Here is an 18,305-nt window from a genome sequence, read left to right as displayed (position 1 = left end):
CAGGAAGGAAGGAAGGAAGGAAGGAAGGAAGGAAGGAAGGAAGGAAGGAAGGAAGGAAGGGAGGGAGGGAGGGAGGGAGGGAGGAGGGAGGGAGGAATCCTGGCACCCAAACCACCAATTAATCTACACTAGTCACTATTTTGTTCTGTTTCTTGATTGAATGCATTTTTGCTGCACATATTTGGAAAATTGTCATACCCAGAGATTTAGATTCAGATTTATTAAATTTATATGGCGCCCTTCTCCCCAAGGACTCAGGGTGGCTCACAACAAGATTTAAATAATCTTTTTTAAAAATTTAATGTTTCAACTGATCTGGCAATTTTCTTAATTAATTAACTGTGCTCTTCTAATGTCATTCTTTTTTGCTGTTGACATTTCCATTTATCCTGTAAAGTCATTGGATTTCTAGTCCACTTGATTTCACTGACACCAAGAATATCTATTTTGGTCCTTGGCATTTCTTTCTTGATGATGAACCATCCAGAGTCACTTAGGTGTAGAAATTTGATAAATAAAAATATATAAATTAGATCCAAATTTCATAGTTCATGTACCTTTCACATTCCAGTTTTTTTTTTTCATTTTCTCCTAGTACAGGTAGTTATTCTTGTTAAGGGAAGATTCATCAAAATTCAGGCTCCCCAAAATTCCCCTTTCTGCATCATTATTTCCTAGACTACTCATTTCATTTATTTGCAATTCTCCAGTAATAGGTTGGAGAACTTCTAGCTTGGGTTCTTCTTTCTGCTACCATCTTTGACCTTTTCTTCCAGGGCCCTTCCATAAAACTTTGGTAATGCAGATCACTTAGTCCTTTTTCCAGTCTCCCTTTTTATTGATAAAAATGTCAGCATGAAAATGTTTCCCAGTTAAAATAGCAAAACTAAAGATAATATAAAGTTGTTGTATGGAAGTAAAAGGATATTTTCAGTTTAAAGAAATGCTAAAATGGACATACTTATTCTGGGCAGATATTTGTCATTCCAGTTTCATTGGACAAAAGATATACAGAAAAGATTGTTGCCTCATATAGGAGACTTCACATTTGCAGATGATGGGTATGTACCTGGATCGGTATTGGAAAAATGAAGAAACACCATCTGAAGATGACATAATTAAGAAAATACTGGAATGTGCAGAAATGGACAGACTCACATTGAAGATTAAAGAAAGAGAAGATACAGAATATTTTCAAATATGGAATGTATTTTACCAGTGGCTGGAAAAACAGAATAGAGATTAGGATTTTCATATATATCATTAAACTAAGACCCAGACAACATGTTGTTTATTAAGCACTTATGAATTGTAAGCATGAAAAAAACCTAATTAAAAAAAGAATGAGCAAAAGAGGAAAGGAAGAAAAAGAGTGTTCAGCTTGTGTGAAGGGTTGTGGTGGGATACAGTCTGGAGTCACAGAAGGGAGGGACTCTTTCCCAGATGGAAAAGAGAAAGCAGATCTTGGAATGTCTGATGGGCAGGAAGAGAACAAGTCGGACTCTACCTAGCAGTTTACAGAATTAATCTATACTTATTGGAGATATTTGCTTAAGTCTCTGTAGACAAACAACAATGAAGAAAATATTCAGATGTAAAAAAAGAAAAAAAAGAAAAGGTCTACATGGAAATGTGAAATGCATTTTTGTGGCAGTCATCAATGAAAATATACTTATTAAATGGACATTCTGCAAGGCCACTGGATAAGATAAGGATAGATCTATTTACTTTTAAAGGAAAGCAGAATTTTACAAATATATTTCAGCTTCTGGGAAATTGATCATCTATAAAATACAAGAATTGGAATTATGATCCAAAACTTAAAGTCCACTTTTCCAAATATACGATTCTCACCACATTATTTTGGGATAACATGCCGGAGTATTTTTTACTACTATTATGTCAATCACAGGAGACAAGTGGATCAGTGGCCACGGCATTTGAAACTAAGGTGCCTCTGTGATGATATAGTTCAGCTCCAAAAGGATTATCAGGAATTGTTACAAAACCAATAGGCCAAATTGCTATCAAGAAATGATTCTTAAAGAGAAAATACGTAATTATAAAGTTAGACATTTGTGCCTTCAAAGGAGAAAAAACTGCTATAGCATGATGTATCAGAGTGTCTGCTGTAATATGTAACACCAGAGACCAATTCACAAGGAATGGTATGAAGCCAAAGTTTTAATTAATGTGAAAAAGGTCAAGTATTAAAATTGCTTAGATTGATTCTCTTCTAAAGAAATCAGAATATCTCAAGAATTTTGGGACACAGAATTTGAGACAGAAATATGATACCTTCACACTTCATCACAGGTGTTTGCAGCTTTTAACCTTAAGTAGAAGAGAGTATGAAAATTTCAGGATTGTCAATGATTGCTATAAATAGTTATAATAATTTACATTTTACTAAAATTAATATATAAAAACCAAAGAATTGTGATCAGTTGAAATAAGAACAGTTAGTTCTGAGACAGAAGTTATGGAGAGAAGTGTTATACCAGGACGCCTAAAAATGATGAACCTATTGAATTGAACTGAAGAATTTGAAATGAATATCGTGTCCACTAGAACTTCTTGCCTATAGAGTTTAGCACAATTACTTTGTTTAAAAAAATCTGTGTGAATGTTCTAGTGGATATTCAGAAGATCACTTATTTATTTAATGTATTAGTATGTTTCACTTTACATTCAGGAGCTCAAGGAAGTATACATGGTACTTGTTCTCCAATTCTTCCCGAACAGTCTGGTCCATGGGTAGGACTAAATGACTGCCCCAAAGTCACTCAGTGGAATGAGAATCAACTAAAATTGGAGTTTTTGCTTATTCTGATTAGCACACAGTGGTTAGTGTATTGAAGTATAACCTGAGCTAGTTCTTTCTTTCTTTCTTTCTTTCTTTCTTTCTTTCTTTCTTTCTTTCTTTCTTTCTTTCTTTCTTTCTTTCTTTCTTTCTTTCTTTCTTTCTTTCTTTCTTTCCTTCCTTCCTTCCTTCCTTCCTTCCTTCCTTCTTTCTTTCTTTCTTTCTTTCTTTCTTTCTTTCTTTCTTTCTTTCTTTCTTTCTTTCTTTCTTTCTTCATTTATTTTTCTTCCTTTCCTTTTTCTTTTCAGCATATTTTATAAATACAGTAGTCAAGTGTATTAACTTTCATTGGTTGTTATGGAAGCAGCATAACAGTTAGAGAAGAAATATACTGAAAATAGGAAAAGTTCTACAGTCGAGTTAGCAATAGCATAAATAACATCATCTGCATTTAAACAATAGACATGATCCAGATCACGTTGTTGTTGTTCCTGTCAGAGCAATGCTCGTCTTTTGTTCTTGCCCCATTTTAATGATTTTTTTAACTTACATATCTAATTGCTATACTATTTTCAGCATGTGTAGGTTTATGTGTGAATATATGCATATACATACTATATACAGACACTTGCATGTATAAATCAAAGGAAATGAGATCTCAGCCCAATCTGTCTCACAGGTTGCTGTTGGGAGACAGCAGGATGTATGCTCCTTGAATTACTAAATGAGAAGTATGATACAAATCTAATAAATAAAAGGATGATACATATATCTCATTCAGATGCCTTGTCTTATAGTATAATCAACTCTTCCTCTTAGAAAAATTTAACTTTTTATTCAACATATTAAAGCAATATCTTTTCCTAAAAATGAAAACATTAATATTCTATTTTACTTTATAAGATAACAATATAATTATCACTGTATACCTTTCTTTATTGTATAGTTTCCTTGAGATGTTGCTGGTTTGCCTGTTTCCATTCCAGCCCACCTACCTTTCTCAATCTGTACAAACTAGCTGTGGTTGAAATGAAGCCTCTGCTCACCAGCCTTTCTTTACTGCATGTTTGAAATTCTGTAGTGAATTAAGTTGAATTGATACACCCAATTCATGCATTTGATCACAACAAATAACATGAAGAGTTAGTACACACACACACACACACACACACATACACACACACACACACACACACACACACACACATTCCCATTAGGCTATTCCTCCTTGCAGTAAAGCAATAGAAGGCATGGCACAAGAAAAATAAAATGTAGCTAAACCTAATTTACACATGCACTACTGCTTATACTTTTCTATCCTTGTGAAGCATTCTTGCTTGCATAATAGCCATACATTCCTTCATACAAAGCAATTTGATTTTTTAAAACTATTCACTCCCTTTTTTCAGACTCAAGGACTTTCATCAACTCCACACAACCGTAACTTCCTCACTTTCCCTATCCAATTCAATCCATTTATTCTTCCTTATATTTGTTTTGTGGTTTGATACTTTTTCTATTTATATGGCCAAACTTCTGAAATATACTATCCTCATACTGCTCACTCATGCCTGAATTCAATTCATATTACTTAAGCATCCATTCACTCTTAAACCTATTTTTTCCTGTATTCTTCCAGATACTTCTTAGGTAACTATTCCCACTGCATTGAAATTATGCTTATATTTCTTCTGACATATAATTACATGGACTGAAGTATGTTCTTCTAAGTAGCCAGGTATGTTTCCTTTGGCAAACATTTAGCATTTCCCTGATAACACCAAGGACACAATACTGATCAGTTTTTTTGGCACATTTTTACTAGTATAATACAACAATAAGCTCATTTCTACCCTAGGCAAACTTACATTATTCTATCCTAGCTAGGATATCTTATCTAGAATGCAATCTGGGAAGCTTTGTTGTAGCTTCTATCTCATAAATTACGAGATACATACAGTATAGTACACTCACACACACTCAGTACACAAATGCTAGCAGATCTGTTTTTATACCAAATAGCATAGATAAACTGAAATACTTGTAAGTCATGTGGATAATTTGTGAGAACTTCAAAGAGAGATTTGACATTTTAATTTTATAAAAAAATGATAAATGACAATGATTTATGTTTAAAATAGATACTATATATGAACTAAAGGGAACTGGTTAGATATCTTAACCAACATTAAATGTAAATAGCATTATGCACAAAGTAGAGATGGATCCTAACTATGTATGGTGTTTCAACTATATATTTTTAAAAAAAATCTAAAGAAAATCTTAATTTGACAATTGAAGTTTTTATTAAAAATCAAAATAATAATATGATATCACAATTACTGTATTTTCAAAGAACATTTGTTTGGGTTCCCTTCTGGAGAAGTTTGGGCTGCTCAATTACAGACCTCATTGCTTCTTTACTGTATTTAACTGAAATGTCAGGATCTAATAAACAAATCTAATGTTTACTGCTGCTCATTGATCTGTTTATCCTTAGTGATAGAAATCTCTATTATACTTCAGGTGCACTGAGTATTTTGTCTTTTGGGGGGAAGGGGAACAGGTTCTGCTCCATGATACATTCCTATAGATAGCAAACAAAGCGGATCGCTAATGAGAAAAGGGAAGTTTTAAAGAAAGACTCATAAGAAACAACAGCTTGAGTCAAATGAAGCGATCATTTCAGCATCACTCATAGAAATTGATGTGATCTGGTTAGACTGATATATCCAGAGAGACCTTAGTCTTCTTTGAGATAGGTGCCTTTTATTCTTCTAAGAATGCAAGAATGCATATTTCACGGGATGCATGGTTGAACTGCTTAACATAGCATAGCAGAACAAAATAAAATAACAATGTGTGGCATTTTCTGGATTCTGTTTTCCAGATCCCTTTTCTTTACAATGAAAGATACATAAAATGTTAATTGTAGGCCTTTCCCCAGCATCTTAAAGGCGATGCTTAAGCAAGTGGCAGTTCACTTGGCTGGAAATTCAGATTCAGATCATGCAGCCTAACCTGTCTATCACCCTGGGCAGTTAAAGAGGTAAAAAGAGATAAAGCAGGATTGTGATCTGAAAGATTAACCCTTAATCTTCATGAGATGAAACTCTGATACACGGAGAATGAAAGAGACAGAGAAGCTAGATACATTTTTTTTTAAAAGTGCATGTTACTTGCTTTCATAGAACTGATTTCAACCTAAATAGTCTCTTCAACTGAACTTTGGGTCACACAAGCAAGTACAGATAGACATTTTTTTCCCCTGTTGCATGTAGGGCCAGTCAGAGTGGGCAAAAGGATACTTATCCACTATCTTGTGGATACAGAATCTCAGGAGAATTTTATGCCTGATTCAAAGTATCAATTCATTTTCAAAATCAGATTTTTCCCTCTATCTGAAGTGGGGGGGAATCATCACATTTCTTTTAACTAGCTTCCCTAAATAAGTATGGTTGAATTGTGAATAAATACATTTTTCAACAGACATTTTCAAAGCTTTGCAAGTCAGAAACACTGGAGTCCAGATTGATGGCCATTATATTGTTATGTCACAATATCCTTTTTGTTTTCCTACCTATCTACATATTTGGTGTAGTATTTATCACTGTAACCAGGCTTCCTAGTACAATTTATGCATATAAATTACCATGACTGCATAATGCTTTCATCAATATACACACTTAAACTGCTTATAACAAGGGAGTTGTTATCTCTAATTTATTAATCAATCATTAGAACAATAAGAAAGAGGGGAAGGAATCAAATCTATGGTTCATTCTCTTCTCTCTTAACTAACTAGAACAGGGGTAGGCAACCTCGGCTCTTTTATGACTCATGGACTTCAATTCCCAGTATTCCTGAGTCAGCTATGCTGGGAGTTGAAGTCCATGAGTCATAAAAGAGCCGAGGTTGCCTACCCCTGAACTAGAAGATTGCTAATGAAATGGTTAAGGATAATGATTTGGTTGAAGTGGTTGAAATGACTTCTATGGTTGTTTGAACTGGTGTCTTTGGATAAGGAACTTTTAGATCTTTGTAGTTATTCTTGAAATATTGGGCTTTTGTTAAATTCTTGTATGATCAAGAAGGACTTTTTTTTGTCCCACAGAAAAAAACTGTCATCATTAACCCACCTTTTGATATTGAAGTTACCATTGGAAAAAGTATAGTTCTTCCTTGTCAAGTATCCAAAGATTCATCCATTGAGGTTGTTTTCTCATGGTCATTCAATGGAGATCTTATTGATTTTAAAAGAAGAATGACCCACTTTGAAAGAGCTGGTGGTGTAAGTTTCGTGTCATTATTGTTTGTGTGCATATACTTTTTGTATACATTTTTAAAAAATCTTATTTTGAAATCACATGAAAAATAGTTTTAAACTTTTTTCTGTAGTAAATTATATACAGGGATATTTTTATGTATGCTTGTATAGTGTATGTATGTGTGTAAGAGATGTATAATAGATATATATCATCTATCCAGTCAGCATCTAGTATTAAATTTAGCACTGACTGCATAATTATTTGAATCTATTATCTGCCCTAAATTATAGTAATAGAGTATCTCTATCAATGCTAAGCTTTCTCTGTGCTTTGGATTGTTTTAAGAAACTGAGCACTTAGAAAAGCATGTATTTCTTTCCATGGCAAAGGCAAGGCATGCCGGTAGTAACCATGGTCCATTGCCCCCAACCCTTTGATTTTCCTGCTGAAGGTGAAATCTGCCTTCACCCTTTTGGCCTTACAAAAGGGCCTTAGAACCTGGTTCTGCTGGCCAGGGCCCCAATAGGTGTACTCTATGCAAGGGGTGGCTAATGGGAAAGAGAGAAGATCTCCACCCCTATATTGCCCATCTTGTTGGCTTTTATTCTTTTTTGTTATTTCTTAATTTTAATAATTTTGTGTTATCTTTTTATCATTACGTAAGCCTCCAAGAATCACTTCAAATGAATTTAATAAATGAATAAAAGAAGAAATTGAAAACTTGCAAAGATTCAAAGAGATCTGTTATGACCATTTCAGACAAAGGGCTGTCCGTCTCTTCTTAAAAACCTCCAGTGATGGAACATTCACAGCTTCTGGAGGCAGGTTGTTCCACTGGTTAATTGTTCTAACTTTCAGGAAATTTCTCCTTAGTTCTAGGTTGCTTCTCTCTTTGGTTAGTTTCCATCCATTGCTTCTTGTCCTGCCTTCAGGTGCTTTGGAGAATAGCTTGACTCCCTCTTCTTTGTGGCAACCCCTAAGATATTGGAACACTGCCATCATGTCACCCCTCGTTCTTCCCTTGATTATAGACATACCCAATTCCAGCAGCTGTTGTTTTTATGTTTTAGCCTCCAGTCCCCTAATAATCTTTGTTGCTATTCTCTGTACTCTTTCTATAGTCTCAACATCTTTTTTCCATTGTGGTGACCAAAACTGGATGCAGTATTCCAAGTGTGGCCTTACCAAGGCATTGTAAAGTGATATTAACACTTCATGTGATCTTGATTCTATCCTTCTGTTAATGCAGCCTACCACTGTGTTGTTGTTTTTTTGGCAGCTGCAGCACACTGCTGGCTCATATTTAAGGGATTGTCCACTAAGATTCTGAGATCCCTCTCACAGTTACTACTACTGAGCAAGGTACCACCTATACTATACCTGTGCATTTGGTTTTTCTTGCCTAAATGTAGAGATTTTAGAGATTTCCAACACAGAGGCTCTCAGTGACTGCAGTAATCAATGAAACATTCAATCTAATCAACACCGTTTTCTTTTCTACAACTAAAGAGGAGCTGTCTCAGTCCCACAATTAGAAGGAATGGACGACCTCCTTCTAAAAATGCTTGATAAAATCTTATTAAACTAGATGTGTACTTATAACTTGTCCCACATCCCCAAAGTACACTGCATGGGCATGTTTCTTCTAGATCATAAGATTTAGTTTGGAGTCTGTTTCCAAAATCTACTCAATGGAAGTTTTATTGCTTTACATTCATTTAGTTTTTGCTTTCATTGTTGGCATTATTTGTGGGATTTATAATAAAAGTGTCTGAATGAAAAAAAATGAATGACACTAATGTATAATTCAGTTTAAAAACTGTGTCTTTATTAATATTTAGCAAGTTGCAAAAATATACATTATGGGAAATACATCCTGTTTGATTAATTTTCTTTTTATCTGAGGATTCCTAAGGGGATCTTATGATAAGAAATATTCAGCTAAATCATGCACTGTGCAAACATTGATGGACACTCTATCAGCATCACCAGAAATAATTGTAAGGGGTAAATCCATAAACTCTAAAAATTAAGCTAATTATATAGAAGTGCATGCTACCCCTAAATTTTAGAGGAGCTGGTTAAATTAAATATGCATAACTAATGAACTATAGCTCAGATATATGTCCTACTTTGAAACTAAAAATTGTTCTATAGGCAATTGACTCTTATATTGAGAATGTGTGTTGCCCTAAAGGCTGACCTATAAAAATTAGAGCCAAGAATATAATCTTGAATAATATAATGAAGACTACAATGGAAAGGAAAACTGAATTTTTATTTGGCTTAGATATAATTGTTTAGATATGATTGGGAAAGAAAGCCACTCCCAGTGATAGCAGTGAAGAAAAAGATAAGAACATAAGTATAATTGATAGTGGCTGCATGGCAAAAGTAAATCTTGGAAACTTAATTTGGCATGTTCCTACTGTAGGTTGAAAATAATTTACATATCCTGTAGACAGCAATTAAAAGATAGGGAGCTACAGGATACAATGTATTCTAGCAGATATGATAATAGTTGGTTCTGCTGGAAATAACAGAAAGAAATAGAAATGGGAGTTTGGATTTTAGTGCTTATTTCATTTATAAAATCCATTGTTCTCTGGGGAAAACTGGGAATTGAAATCCACACAGCTTAAAGTTGACAAGGTCATGAAACACTGGTGTGTTGCTTTCAGTCCCCAGACCATTGGAGGGACTTTGTGGCTAAAGACAGAAGGGAATCATTTTGTGTGATTGCCTAAAAAAGTGGAAAGAAAAGTCCTTTTTGTATCTTAGATGGCATTATTTTGAGAATGATGGAGAACTGCTAGCGAAGCAGACTGTTGAACTACATCTCCTAGTAAGCATGACTTCTTTTTCAGATATGCCAAGTATTGCTTTTCCTCAGTATCAAGAAGGTTCTAAGCGTGGATTTAAAAGAATCTTTCTAAATCAAATCTACTTTATGTAGGTACTCATGTAAGATGTTTCAGCCCTTAGGGAATTTCCCATGTTTATTTCAAACAATCCACTTTAATCAGGTGCATTAGTGCTAAGTTCACCAGTAAACATTAAACTGCAACCGAATTTTAAACAATTCTGCTAAAATAGCATGGATCTTTTGTTTTAATAAAGCATTCCTGGCCCACTAAAAGAGGTTACTATTGAATACGTATCTAATAAAACTGTAGTGCAGAATTGGAAATCCAGAGCAGAAAACAACAATACTGTCCACACATACACAGTTTCAACAGGTACACATTTCTGATTACATTCTATGCTGTTTTCAGAAACTGTTTGCCTCTAACCCTTTTAATTTTCATTTTTCTTAAGTGATGGTGGTTGATCAAAATTCCTGGGTTGAATATGAGTTTCGATTTTTAGCTGCTAATAGTGTTGGAATTGGGGAACCAAGTACACCATCGGATCTACTAAGAACTAAAGCATCTAGCAAGCTACTTAACATATTACCGATGGATTTAAGAGCTCTTAAAATATAGTTTCACCCATCATAATATTAAATCATAATGGTTTACCTTTCAGTAACCTTCAAAACACAATAAGTGGTTTAGAGGTTTATTTGTATTTAATTATTTATATTACTCTCTTCCCATTTTCAGCTAAATATTGGCATCTAAACTATTTCACATTAATTTAAGCCTAATAATTACAATATGAACCTTTCCATAATGGAAGACAAAACTCAGGACAGTGGAGAGGATTTCCAGGGTGTCACAATTTTCTCCTTCTCTTTTGATCACTTACCACCTATTGGAGGAGAGTGAGGAGGAAAAAGGGCCTTGTGGTATTATCTTTCTTCAATGAAACATTTTTACAGGACATAATTATGTATTTTCCTGAGTTTAAGTCTTATTGAACTCCCTTAAACTTACTTTTGTACAGATGTACAGAATGGTTTTTTGATATGTAGGTAGGAAAAGAAAGGAAAGGAAAGGAAAGGAAAGGAAAGGAAAAGACAGTAAATTTTATTGCACATTAATCAGCACATTTATACTATTGTATATACAATTTATAGTATTAGCATAGTTACCTAATACTAACTTACAGGATATATATATATATATATATATATATATATATATATATATATATATATATATATATATATATATATATATATATATATATATATATATATATATATATATATATATATATATATATATATATATATATATATATATATATATATATATATATATATATATATGTATATATATATATATATATGTATATATATATATATATATATATATATATGTATATATATATATATATATATATATATATATATATATATATATATATATATATACATACATACATATGTATATATATATATATATACATACATATACATATATATTTGCAGGCTCCAGCTGCTTTCATTCAAACAGCAAAGGCAGCATGATGCAATCATGCCCCAAGCTCTGTGCTTTTAGGATACACAGCAATGCACACACAAAGGGCTGAGGCTTGAATCTGAATGCTGCTTGTGGCTGCTTTCGTCAGACTAACTGGTTTAATGGCCCCAGTGAATGCTGCTGGGTAGATACGTCGATTAAAAACAAACACCTGCCATCACAGTACAAAGTGAAATGCATATAAGCCATTCTAGTCCTTTTAATTTTTACCAGATTAACAACAAAAATCACAACATTTTCTTTTTCTAATTTTATGTCCGAATAAATAAATACATGCATACAAACATGTATATGTGCCACTGGAGTTGGCTACTAGATTGATAGCAAACCCACCTCACTTCCTCATTCCAGAAAAATATATTCTCCATGACACCATCCATGGATCTATTTAAGCAACATGCCATATTGTTCAGAAATGTGAAATACTTAAAATTTGACTGACCAATGTGTTAACCAATTCAATTAAATATTCCAGTGATATGACCAATTTGAGAAAATGTTCAGCCCTTACACCTGCTGCTGGAAAGTGCTTGTACCCCAGTCTTTGATTGCTGCTACTGCTTGATGCAGTGCTGGCCTCTAGTAAAGCATACCTTGACTTAATAATGAATAAGAGGGCTGACTTGGCATGCTTTACTGAACTTGCTTGAGAATGGAATGTGTCTATCTGGATTTGAATGTGCCACCAGCTGCAACTCCTGAACTAGATCAATTATCACTTAAGAATTTTATAGCTAGTTGCTTGTTTCTCATCCCACTGGGCTCCATACCCTCCTCCCATTTCCTGTCAACAATCTTTTGAAAAATATCGAAGCTCCAAAACTCACACTGTGGAAGGAGGGCAGCCCATTCTACCCCTTGGCCTCCCTAGGCTGCATGAGACTATCTGTAAGAGGGTGCTATTTTTTATGAATTGTTGTCATTCTGAAAATGTATTCATTCCTATTTAAGAAAATTTATATGGCCATCTACTCACTGTCAGTGATTCTGGGTGGCTTGCAAAACTGTGGTGCCAGCTTCTGATGTGAAGCCATTCAGCTTATGGATGCCACTTCTCTTGTTCACTTGTAGGGATGCTGAGCAGCTGCTCATGTTAGGGAAGGAAGGCAGGTCACTCCTCAACATCCTTAGGCTATGTGGTTCTGTCTCAGAAATAGACACCATTTTTGGAGTGGCTGCAATGAGAGGCCAAGAGGTGGAGCAGCCTCTCCTCTTTTCACCAGAGTGAACTATGGAGCTCCCCAGATCTTCCAAAAGTAAGTGTGTGAATAGTGGGGCTTGGAAGAGGAGGATATAGGACCCAGTGGAGTGGGAAGCAGGCCCAAAGCCTGTGGAGACCCCAAGGAGTGGGAACTGGAGCACATATTGCCTCAGAGTGGGGGAGACCTTGGAACACCCAGGTTAGGTGGACATGAGCCTGCGCTAGGCCTCCCAGGTCCACACCTCACCTATGCTGTGTTTAACAACTTGTATAATCACATATTACTGCACTGGGGAGAGCAGAAGTGAGCAAGGCCATGACATGGTTGCCTTGCTTAACAATATTCACAATTTGTGACCATAATGGGCAGGCTCCATTACAGTGATGAGCCAAGGGCTACCTGCATGGAAGATAATGAAATAAAATAGCACCTTTCATTTACTGTGCAGGATCTGAGATTTTGATAAACCCTACCCATTTAGCATTATAACTGTTCCAAAAACAATAGGCAAGCTCTTTGTAGCTCTTTACTAAATGGTGACATCTTCAGAGAAACAGGTATAACAGATGGTAATAAAAGGGGAAATGGTGTGTCTGTCTTCTACATTGCCAACTGAAACCTGATCATGAATTGATACTTTTTCTGCAAGCAAATGAGCTATTACTCATTTTATTAAAATGGAAGAATTAATTGTGCAGTTATCTGAAATTTTTCATCTTATTCTCAGCTATGACCCAGTTGAGGCTTTTGTTGAGCAGTGGTATTCATTTCTTTCCCATGAAAATACAGTAAATATCTATTTAACACAAGCCTAATTGAGCATTAACTAATTCATTGGACAGTGGAATGTTACCTGTGCTTGGCTTAAAAGTCTCATTTTAATTCTCCATTTTAGTTAATCATCCCATTCACTTTTCCTGTGTTGGGCATCTCCTAAGTAATTCACTCAGTTATTGGTAACAGCAAAATTTGATGACATATTTCCATCCAAAAATAAGATATAAATTTATTTTTATGAATACAGATTACCCTGCAGTAAAAGAAATCACAGATTTGTCAAAAATGAAAAGGTTGCATATCCTGTAGATTGAAAGTTAAGATATATTGAGGCCTGTATAATAATGTGCATTGTACATATTACATACTATATGTATTGTATAGTAATAGTAATGCATAATAATACAAGAACTATAAAATAGTTGCTCATGATGTAGATAATTTTGTAGCAATGGTGATAACATACAGAAAAATAAGTGCCACATGTTCAAGTAAGTGGTTATAAGTAATACCGTATATACTTGAGTATAAGCCGACTCGAGTATAAGCCGAGACCCCCATTTTCACCCCCAAAAACTGGAAAAAGTTCGTGACTCGAGTATAAGCCGATCCGCCGTTCTGCAAGCCTCCGCCGCCAGCAGAGGCTCGATCCGCCATTTTGCAAGCCTGAATACACAGGAATACCCTGTGTGGCCGCGGCTCTCGGGGAAGCCCTGGCTGTCCGCTTCCTCGTTCCACGCTGCCATTCGGGGCCCGCGCGTTCCCTGGGCAAATCGCGGCGCCCAGCAGGCGAGGAAACACGCCCGCTCCAGTCGCCCCCCCTTCCCTCAGGAGACGCGAAGCAAGTGACCGCCCGGAACTTACCGAGGACTTGCGCGCGGCCGAGGCTTCGGTGCTTCCAGGATCGCGCGCACCTCTCCCAAGCCGCCGCCGTCCGGAGACCTGCCGAAGTTTGGGGAGATTTGGGGAGGTGCGCGCGCACCTCCCCAAACCTCCCCAAACGTCAGCAGGTCTCCGGATCTCCGTGCCTTGCCTGCCTGCTTCTTTCGCTCACCCGTGCTTTCTCTCCCCATCGCTCACCCGTGCTTTCCCCCCCCATCGCTCACCCGTGCTTTCCCCCCCCATCGCTCACCCGTGCTTTCCCCCCCCATCGCTCACCCGTGCTTTCCCCCCCCATCGCTCACCCGTGCTTTCCCCCCCCATCGCTCACCCGTGCTTTCTCTCCCCATCGCTCACCCGTGCTTTCCCCCCCATCGCTCACCCGTGCTTTCCCCCCCCATCGCTCACCCGTGCTTTCTCTCCCCATCGCTCACCCGTGCTTCCCCCCCCATCGCTCACCCGTGCTTTCTCTCCCCATCGCTCACCCGTGCTTTCCCCCCCCATCGCTCACCCGTGCTTTCCCCCCCCATCGCTCACCCGTGCTTTCTCTCCCCATCGCTCACCCGTGCTTCCCCCCCCATCGCTCACCCGTGCTTTCTCTCCCCATCGCTCACCCGTGCTTTCCCCCCCATCGCTCACCCGTGCTTTCTCTCCCCATCGCTCACCCGTGCCGCCCCGAAAATGCCGCTGCCGCTCGCCCGCTTGCTCGCTTCCTCGCCCGGGGACCAGCACCAGCCAGCCAGCCCGCCGGCGAGAAGCCCGGCCCGGAGGTGAGGGGAGGGAGCGGAGTCGCTCACCCGTGCTTTCCCCCCCCATCGCTCACCCGTGCTTTCTCTCCCCATCAAAGATCCTTGGAAGTAATGGTTGGAAAAGTTTGCAAGTCTTTGGGAAAGTTCAAGAAGTGAAAGGAATACCCTCCTCTTGAAAGACCAGATAAGGCAGACAGGGAGATGAAGAGTTCAACCGAGTTTCCTCTTTTGTTCAGGCATCTGCACCCGCTGCTTTTAAACTCGCCTGGCGCTGCAACGGCACCCGTTTTCCCCGGCGAGTTTTCCCTACCTGGCCCCTGCAGAATCGCGGCGGCGCCCCCGGAGAAGCCTACCCCGAGGCTGCGGCCGATTTTTCCTTCTCCTAGACTCTGCCGCCCAGAGCGTTGTTTCTCCCCCTCGTGCGTGCATGGGATGAGGCGAGAAACCAACAGCCTGCGTCCGTCTCTCTTTATGTATATTTCTGTATATATCTTATCTCGGGATCTAGACCTTTCGAAGGAGAAGGGGCGGCTGGAGTTCGTGAGTTGCTGTGGGACCCAAGGGTTGGGGGAAGAGAGATGGGAGGGAAAAGGGGAGAAACCTGCCGCTGGCTAGTTCTTTGTCTGATCGGGGAGCCTGAACAAAAGAGGAAACTCGGTTGAACTCTTCATCTCCCTGTCTGCCTTATCTGGCTTTTTGAAACGCACCACCGGCTGCTCCGTCCAGAAGCCCAGATTCGGGAGGGCTGCTTGGCTTCCACTTGAGCCCATCTATGTCCGCGGGCCCCCCCCCACTACCCCTAGACCTCCGCCGCCGGCGGAGGCTGGATCCGCGCTCCGCAGCGGCAGGGCGCGGATCCAGCAGAAAGAAGCAGGCAGGCAAGGCACGGAGATCCGGAGACCTGCTGATGATTGGGGAGGTTTGGGCACCTCCCCAAACCTCAGCAGGTCTTCGGATCTCCGTGCCTTGCCTGCCTGCTTCTTTCTGCTGGATCCGCGCCCTGCCGCCGGCAGAGGCTTGTGGAGCACGGATCCAGCCTCCGCCGGCATGCAGGCAAATCCTGCTAAAGGGCTTTCCCCCCCCCACACTGGATCCGCGCTCCGCAAGCCTCTGCCGGCGGCAGGGCGCGGATCCAGCAGAAAGAAGCAGGGTATTCCTTTCACTTCTTGAACTTTCCCAAAGACTTGCAAACTTTTCCAACCATTACTTCCAAGGATCTTTGATGGGGAGAGAAAGCACGGGTGAGCGATGGGGGGGGGGAAAGCACGGGTGAGCGACTCCGCTCCCTCCCCTCACCTCCGGGCCGGGCTTCTCGCCGGCGGGCTGGCTGGCTGGTGCTGGTCCCCGGGCGAGGAAGCGAGCAAGCGGGCGAGCGGCAGCGGCATTTTCGGGGCGGCACGGGTGAGCGATGGGGAGAGAAAGCACGGGTGAGCGATGGGGGGGGAAAGCACGGGTGAGCGATGGGGAGAGAAAGCACGGGTGAGCGATGGGGGGGGAAGCACGGGTGAGCGATGGGGAGAGAAAGCACGGGTGAGCGATGGGGGGGGAAAGCACGGGTGAGCGATGGGGGGGGAAAGCACGGGTGAGCGATGGGGAGGGAAAGCACGGGTGAGCGATGGGGGGGGAAAGCACGGGTGAGCGATGGGGAGGGAAAGCACGGGTGAGCGATGGGGGGGGAAAGCACGGGTGAGCGATGGGGGGGGAAAGCACGGGTGAGCGATGGGGGGGAAAGCACGGGTGAGCGATGGGGGGGAAAGCACGGGTGAGCGATGGGGGGGAAAGCGGCAGCGGCATTTTCGGGGGCAGCGGGTGAGCGATGGGGGGGGAAAGCGGCAGCTGCATTTTCGGGGGCAGCGGGTGAGCGATGGGGGGGGGAAAGCGGCAGCGGCGGTTGTTGGGGGCGCAGCAGGCGAGGCAGCTTCTCTCAGCAGCCTGTTCCGAACGAACGGACAGTTCTTTTTTTTTGTTGACTGGAGTATAAGCCGAAGTGGAGTTTTTCAGCCCAAAAAGTGGGCTGAAAAATTCGGCTTATACTCAAGTATATACGGTACTTAACTTACAACCATTCATTTAGCAATGAAAATTAGCAGTGGGCTAATGCCTCCTTAAGTAACACCAGCTGCCTGCAATTAGTGCAGGTTCGCATCCCACCAGGCTCAAGGTTGACTCAGCCTTCCATCCTTCCGAGGTAGGTAAAATGAGGACCCAGATTGTTGGGGTCAGCAATTAAGCTGACTTTGTAATAATGCCGCTTGTGGTGTGTGTGAAAGCCCTAATAAGCAGGCATATACATAGAATGAAGGCTACTGCTAAGCTTGTAAGCCGCCCTGAGTCTTCGGAGAAGGGCGGGATATAAATGGAATTAAAATAAAAATAAAAAATAAATAAAAAAGGTCTTACAACCAGTCCTCACATTTGTGACCATTGCAGCATCCCCAATGTTGCATGATCAAAATACAGGAACTTGGCAACTGGCATGTAGTTAGAACCTTTGCAGCATCCTGGGATCATTTGATCACCATGTCAAGATTCCAACTGATGAACCCAATGAAGTAAGCAGTTGAAATGATGCAATCTATAATGCAAAACTTTATTGAGCACATCATTTTGGCACAGATGAAAGGAAAACCAGTTCTGCTTAATTGGTGCCAAAATCAGTACATTAAAAGTATCGAGTCTCCCTCCCCCCCAATAGTGCAAGTTACATTGTCCAATGTGACAATTATTATGAGAGAGTATTTTAGTTCTCAGTAAACAACTCTTGAGCGATCTTGGTTCTCACGGATTGGCAGTCTGATGTCTGAAGCCTACATTCCATTCTTCCCTCCCCTCCTCCTGAATAGGTAGACAAGCTAAGAAGCAGTAATGGATGCCACATCATAGGTATTCTTCACAGCTTGACACACCATTCCCATTATTTAGATTTGTTATGTCTCACCGCTAATCAGACAATGTTCTGTAGAATACCTGAAAATTTAGAAAAAGAAACAAAAAGCTTAGGAGGACTGCAGAGGGAACATGTCACCACATCTCCATGCTTTAATATCTCATTGGTGATTTTTACCTGTCAAAGTCAAATAAGCAACTCTATTGCTCTATGGTAAGAATAGAGCTGGGGGACCATGTTCATCCCTTTGCTTCTTTTTCACTTCTATTGTAGCCATTACATATTAAAACATATTAGGGAAAATTTGTTT

This window comes from Vipera berus (genome assembly GCF_964194415.1).
Source record: "Vipera berus genome assembly, chromosome: 2".
NCBI lineage: Eukaryota > Metazoa > Chordata > Lepidosauria > Squamata > Viperidae > Vipera > Vipera berus.
The sequence above is the reverse complement of the archived record's forward strand: the minus strand, read 5'-3'. Positions refer to the sequence as shown.